The 7333-nt window shown below is 47.2% G+C and overlaps 1 protein-coding gene across 1 annotated transcript in view; it reads left to right on the top strand.

Annotated features, from left to right (window-relative positions):
- Nucleotides 1-112: 112 nt before the first annotated feature.
- The window catches only part of SEPTIN6 (septin 6), a 150002-nt gene continuing 142781 nt past the window's right edge, over nt 113-7333 (top strand). Inside the window, exon 1 of the mRNA XM_068251099.1 lies at nt 113-186. The gene's annotated coding sequence lies outside the window, so the exon portion shown is untranslated. The remainder of the gene's footprint in view (nt 187-7333) is intronic.

Genomic DNA, 7333 nt, shown 5'->3' with positions numbered 1-7333 from the left:
AGGAGGAGGTCTGGACTGTCACATGATCTCCCAGCATAGTATTTAATAATAATAATAATCCGAACATTTATATAGCGCTTTTCTCCTGTCGGACTCAAAGCGCTCAAGAGCTGCAGCCACTGGGACGCGCTCAGGAGGCCACCCTGCAGTGTTAGGAAGTCTTGCCTTGAACTCCTTACTGAATAGGTACTGACCCTAGCCAGGATTCAAACCCTGGTCTCCCATGTCAAAGACAGTGCACTTAACCAGTACTCTATTCAGCCACTACAATTTAAGACACACCTGAACATTCACCTGTTGCTAGCTCATTGTTCCTTGTTCTAGCCATCCTGTTCCAAGTTCCTTGTTCCTGGAGAAGGTCCTAGCTATCCTGTATCCCTATGCTCTGTAGTCCTCCCGTGGATGACCTTGTGCTTGTATTATTGACGATTCTTTGCCTAAGCGATTACTGGCATTGTTTGATCTCCTGGTTATGACTTATGCTTGGTGACCTTTCCGCTTGCTTGCTCTTTTGTGTCCTGCATTTCATGTTGTATATATCTCTTGTGTATATATTTATCAGATTCCAGGGTCAGTGTGCACACATTATATGCACTAGGTTTGCTCTGCATAAATCACCTTATGCAGGGAGGCCCTTGTATACAGGGCCGGATTTAGGACAAGGCCAGCTAGGCCATGGCCTAGGGCACCACAGGAGCAAGGGCACCAAAGCAGCAGGCTAAACTGGTGCAAGCTTGCAAATGCTGCAATGCAGGGGGATCAGGCAAGCACCTGATTACTGTACTATGCTGCTAGCCACCTGTGCAGCAGCCGTCTTGCTCTCTGTGCACGTTTGCATTGTGGCCAGCAGCTATGGACTTGGGCAGCATTGAAGACGGAAAGGAAGAGGAAGCTTCTGCACTGGAGACAAGTGGAGAAATGAGTGACACTGATGGCTGCTGCAGTGTGAAGGCGAGCTGGCTACCTATACTGAAGGGGGGGGGGGGGAGGGATTAAGGGAGTCATCTGGCTACCTATACTGGATGGAAATGGGGGAGGGGTCATCTGGCTACCTGTACTGAAGGGGGGCGGCTGGTGACAGTGGCCTTGGGTGGTAAAGAGTACAAATCCGGCCCTGCTTGTATATACACTGAATTACGTGTATGCTATTGAATACATTTGCCTGCAAGACATTGTCTGTTCATACCTAATCATTGTGGCTGTGCATATATGCCTATTGAATATATTTGCCTGCTAGACATTGTTCATTGTTGCTGTGCATGAGTTTAATGCACAGTATATTACTTTGTTTCATTACTAATACAATCTCCATTATTCTTTCTTCCTGGTTTTTCAGTGCTTTCCTAATAAGTGACATTTCTGCCTTGTTGCGGGTTTGTGCGTTGCTTCATGTGCAGTGCACAATCTCCATGCAATTTATAGCAATAGCGCATCATACCAATCGCACAAGAGAGCAAAGGTACCATGAACATACACCAGCATAAGCTGTGTGCATGCTAACAAAAAACACAAACAAGGAAAGGTGGGAGTGCACTGAATTAAAACCCTAGACACAGGGGTCAGTAACAAGAAATTGTTTTTTATTTTGTTTTTACAATTCAAGATAGGACTGCTTAATATTCTCTACAAATAGAGAATGAGTCCTGATTTCTGAAGAAGTCATATTTTCCCACCTTTTTAGGTTGGCACACTTCCTTTTCCCACAGAATTACTGCTTCATGGCTACAAATTACAGGTGTACACAGTATTGTAGCTCGGAAGGCATGGACCGCAGTGTCAGGGATGAGCAATATTATACCTGGAAGTTCACAAGACTTTTGTTGAACTTCTTATCAGTCCACAAGTGTCATACTCACCGGTCTGCCCGTCCTGTTCATCGGCTCCGTGGTCCGTCTCGCGCAGATGCGCACACGCATAGCCGACATTTTGTTTGCTTGACGCATGGCATCACCCTGTTCGGCGTGTTGGCCACTTCCTGTTTTGGTTCCTGGTGGCAGTGCGTCTGCGCGGGTGTACGCGGTCATGTGTCCGCATGTATGCATGCGCGGCAGATGATTGCTGACAGATGTACGCGTGCGCGGGTTGTTCCTGTCAAAAGTACGCATGCGCGGGGGCTTAATGCGGACGTTAGTACGCATGCGCAGCGTCATCAATTGGCGCCAAAGAGCCCTATATAAGCCAGTCTGCCCTGCATGTTAGTGCTGTCTGTTCGTACAGCTTGCCAGCAGTGTACCTTGTGCTCTGTCAGCCATTACTTTGATTGCCTTATCGTTGCCGACCTTAGCCTGTTCCTGTTTCTGCCTGACTGCCTGCCTGCCCAGACCTTCTGCCTGTTTACCCGTTCCTGATTGTACTCCGCCTGCCTCGACCTCTGCCTGATTTATCGTTTATGATTGAACTCTGCCTGCCCTGAACCCGGATTGTCTGACTACTCTTCTGCCCGCTGATTCTGTACCTCGATATCTCTCCTCCACAACGCAGCGTCAGCTGTTCTCCTTTGTCTCCGGTGGGGTAATCCCGAGGGTCGTGACCTGTGGCTACCAGGCAGCAAAGTAGTCCGTTGCCCACTAGGGGTAGCGGCCCATCATCCCTTGCGGGGTGCTCTGGTGAAGACCCGTAGCCACATAGACTCCACGCCTCGGGAGAACCCACGCCAACCACTGGTGACAGGGTCAACAGCACCTGCTCAGAACGTGACAGAAACAGACAGCCAAGATGGACGCTACTGGAGGCCAGTCAGATATCGATGCTCTCTGCAAGATGGTGCCTGAGCTCAGTCTTTCAGTGCAACAGATACAGAACAGTTATGTTCAACTACAGTCACAGATTCAAGCCATACCTAATACAGCTGCTGCAGCCCCCGCAACCAACGTCACAGTTTCTGCTCCACCACCCGAGCCCAAGGTTCCTCTTCTGGACCGGTTCACTGGAGATCGCAGCAAATTCAGAAACTTTAAAGGCGCCTGCCTCCTGTTATTCTCTCTACAACCGAGAACATATGCCAGCGAGCAAGCTAAAGTAGGCACAGTCATCTCATTACTCCAAGGAGAGCCTCAAGGCTGGGCTCTGTAGCTCAGAGAACAAGAACATGCTGCCCTATTTTCAGTCACTTCTTTCTTCAAAGCTCTTGCTGAACTCTATGATAACCCCGCTCGCACCAAGTCAGCCCTTCAGAATCTTCGGCAGGGTCGTAGGCCTGTAGAGGAGTACATCTCTGACTTTCGCCGTTCAAGTGGGGACACTCAATGGAATGATGCTGCATTAAAATTTTAGTTTCGACTGGGACTGTCAGATCAACTCAAAGATGAGTTGGCCCGGGTGGGCATTCCTGCTACCTTAAAAGAACTTTAGCTCTCCACCCAGATTGATAGACGGCTAAGAGAGAGAAGGCTTGAGAGATCTGGCAACACCCGGACTGCATGGAATCTTCCTTATTCTCCTGCACCAGCACCCAGCTCAAGTCCACCCGCATCTAGTACCCTAGAGACTCCTGAACCTATGCAGTTGGGTTTGGCCAGAACTTCATTATCCTCTGAGGAACGTCAGCATCATCGCCAGGCCAACCTCTGTATGTACTGTGGCGCTCCAGGACATTTTCGTAATAATTGTCCAGTAAGGCCATCCGGTAAGCTTAACTTTGAACCCACTTCAGTTCTTGTCACTCATCAGTCTTCGTCCGCTCATATTCCATTGTCTCTGTCGTTACAGGGGCCAGGAGGAATAACCAAAATTAGAGCTATCATAGACTCTGGAGCATGTTCCTGTTTTATTGATGATCGTCTGGCTCATCAGCTTCAGCTTCCAGTTCGCCAGAAGTCCAGTCCATTTCCTCTACAGCTAGCAGATGGGTCTCCTTTGGAATCAGGTCCGATTACACAAGAGACTTATCCCATTCTTGTTACCACCCCTGAGGATCATCAGGAATTCCTCACCTTTGACCTAATTCCATCTCCGCTATTACCTATCATCTTGGGAATCCCATGGCTACAATCCCACAACTCATCAATTAATTGGAACTCAGGCGAAGTTAACTTCCAGTCCAAATACTGCCAACAGTTCTGCCTCCCTCAAATTGGACAACTCCTCTGTCTCACACCCGAGTTAGAAGCCTTGCTCCCACCTCACTACCAAGAGTTCCGAGATGTCTTTGACAAGAAGGCCGCTGATGCCCTGCCTCCACACAGAATATATGATTGTCCAATTGAACTGCATCCAGGGGCTGAAATTCCTTTCGGAAGGGTATTTCCTCTCTCCGAACCTGAGTCAGTAGTGTTAAAACAGTACATTGAGGAAAACCTAACAAAGGGCTTCATCCGTCCTTCTACCTCTCCTGCTGGGGCTGGAATATTTTTCGGCCCCTGTGTAGTCTGTTTGGGAGGCTGGAGTGGAGCGAGGTCAGAGAAGGTGGCCCAGCAGAATGAGGAAGTGAACAGGGTGTGAGGAGGAGGAGTGAGGAGTGTCCCCTTTCGCTCAGCACTCACCGCCCGCCAGCCGTCAGGCATCCGCCAGTCACCCGCCAGTCACCCACCCGCCGCTCACCTCGCTGGGCTATCCCTTCCGTGAGGTCTCCGCAACGCTGTAACGCCTTGGCCGTAATGTTGCTGCGGGATCTGCGCACGCAACCACGAGAGGGTTCCCAGCTTCCCAGCTTCTCGCGCGCCTCGCGTTGCTAGCTAGAGGAGCGTGAGCAGGAGCTCAGAGGCGCTGTAAGCCGGGAGGTAACAAACGGGTGAGCGAGAAATCGGAGCTGAAATCCAGCTGAAATCCAGGCGAACCAAGGTGAATTTGAGTGAGGCCGTTTGGCTGCTGATTGCTGATCGAGGCTCAAACCGGTCTGAATCCTGCCACGGAGATGCTGCTGCTGCTGTAACGGAGGTAGTGAGGTACAGCCCGCTGTGACCAGTTGTGGTCAGCTAGCCCGTCCGTTAATTCGCGGCTAGCCTGCATTCACTTTGTTGTCGCCACAGACCACAGACCACAGACCACCCATAAACTCATCATTAATTTTCGCGGCTCTCATGCAGCCGCCTACAGCCCACAGCCATCCACAGCCCCCCACATGCCTTCTTGGTCAGCTGCAAGGTTGCAAGGTCTCCACCTGGCTGAAAGATTTCTGTGACCTCCTCCTAGCCCTCCGCAGCTTCAGCTTCAGCCTCTGCACAGTGTCTTTTCAACACATCGCAGCTTGTAGCAGCCTGTAGCAACGCTCGCCCGGTAGCTGCATTTACCATCGTCCGCTCTAACTTCCAGCTACAAACATTCAACTCTCAGCCTTTAGCCCTCAACCTTTACCACTTAGCTCGCCATTAGACTTAACTTAATTTGAAAAGCGGTGGACATGGGGGCAAGCTGGGTGTAAGTTGGGGGTAAATTTATGAAAGCAGTTTAGAAAACTAGGAAAACTATACGGGATTATACTGTAGCCCACGCTCAGCATTTTTATCCTTTTTTTATGCACTTGGTGCTTCAGATACTGCACAGACTTGGTATAGACTTTGCACCTTTGCACAGTGCCTACTTAAACCCTGCATTGTAGCCGTCCTGGAGCACGGGTTGTAATTAATGTAATCATTACTGTAATTCTCGCTACTGCCTTCGCACCTTTACCCGTGTGATCTGTGTTTAACTATCTTATTTTCTTTCCACACCGGACTAAATCGGCTGTCTTTTGGATGGTGGGCGGTGGAGGTTACCGCAGGAATTGAAGGAACAGAGAGGAAGTTACCAGGTCCACAGGACTTCATATAGCAATAATACAAAGGACAACGGCATGGTGAACGACAGAGTGCAGCTAAGTATACTAATATGGAACGTGTTTTCTGAGATGTATTTTTGCTCGTATTAAAGGATAAACATGGAAGACAGTAAATGAGCAAATAATAGAAATTTTTAGCTATCCGCGCGGTGTTTGCTCCGGGCTAGGTATTCACACCATACTAATTTAAGGATAGTAATAATTTAGTAAAAGAAGGTATTGAATCAGGCTTAACAACAAATTAAAACAATAGAAAGACAAAGATAATATCATTGACCACGACTGGCATTCATGTCACAAGGAACAAGAGCAAGGTTAAAAAATACACAAACGTCTGAAAGAAGCCTAACAGAATTCGGCTTTGAATTAGGCGCTATAGCCGGAAAGAATACAAAACAGCATAAGAAAATGGCAGACTCAGAAATAAGTGGGACATATGGGAATGGTGGCAGCAGGCCACAAACACCGAAGGGAGGTTTAGTTACCTTAACAGAAGTGATAAATCATAAAAAGAAAATAGAGGAGCTATGTAACTCCCCTCGTTTTAGATCTCAAATACCGCAAACATCAGGAGAGCGGGCGAAAGGAGAAGAAACAGGGGAAAGTGAGGACAAAAATAATAAAAAATCAGCTGCTGGGGTAATGGAGGTAAAGGGGAAACAGAATATGCAACTACAACAAGAGGTCTTTGAGGATAAACTGCAGAAAATGTTCGCAGACTTCGCCGAATCCCTTAAGGCCTCTATGGCTGAATCCGTTTTGACATCCGTGAGAGAAGCAGTCTCACAGGAGTTGAGACCGCTTAGGGAGGCTGTGGTGGAGCTGACCGAGAGGATTGAATCAGTTGAAAGCGACAACAAGAAGCTGGGAGAAATCGATAAAGCACAATCAGAAGAACTAATAAAGCATAATAACCAACTGAAAGAAATTGCAACAAAAATGGATGATTTGGAAAATAGAACTAGAAGGAATAATATTAAAATCCGAGGAATACCATCATCTATCCCAACAGGAGAATTGGAAGTATGGGCGCAGGAAATCTTCAAATTGATCATACAGTCTGAAAGTAATGTGGAGATTGAAAGAATACATAAGATAGGGAAAGGAAAAAAAACATCAGAAGGCTCGGTTACAGATGTGCTGTGTCGATTATCTTCATTTAAAGAAAAAGAGAGGATTATGATGAAAGCAAGAAACTACAGAGATCTGAAATATAAAGGATACAATATTGAGCTATACCATGACCTATCTTACAGAACGATACAAAGACGTAGATTATTAAAACCACTAACAGACAGAATAAAAGAAAAAGGATGGAAATATAAGTGGGGTTTTCCCTTAGCAATTACTATTATAACAGACACCGAATCAATCATTTTGAAAGATGGAGACGATTTAAAACCAGTTTTTCAAAAATTAAATTTACCGGCAATAGAAATAGAAGAATGGGAATGGGATGAAGTGACACTTCCAAAGCTTCGACTTGAAGCGGACTCTTGGGCGGTGCAAGTAAAAAAATAAGCACATTTAGGCCATTTCAGGAATAGGAAATAGGTGGAGGCAATGATTAATTATGAA

The sequence above is a fragment of the Hyperolius riggenbachi genome, chromosome 8 (genome assembly GCF_040937935.1).
Source record: "Hyperolius riggenbachi isolate aHypRig1 chromosome 8, aHypRig1.pri, whole genome shotgun sequence".
NCBI lineage: Eukaryota > Metazoa > Chordata > Amphibia > Anura > Hyperoliidae > Hyperolius > Hyperolius riggenbachi.
Note: the sequence above shows the minus strand (reverse complement) of the source record. Positions and strands in the feature narration are given on the sequence as shown.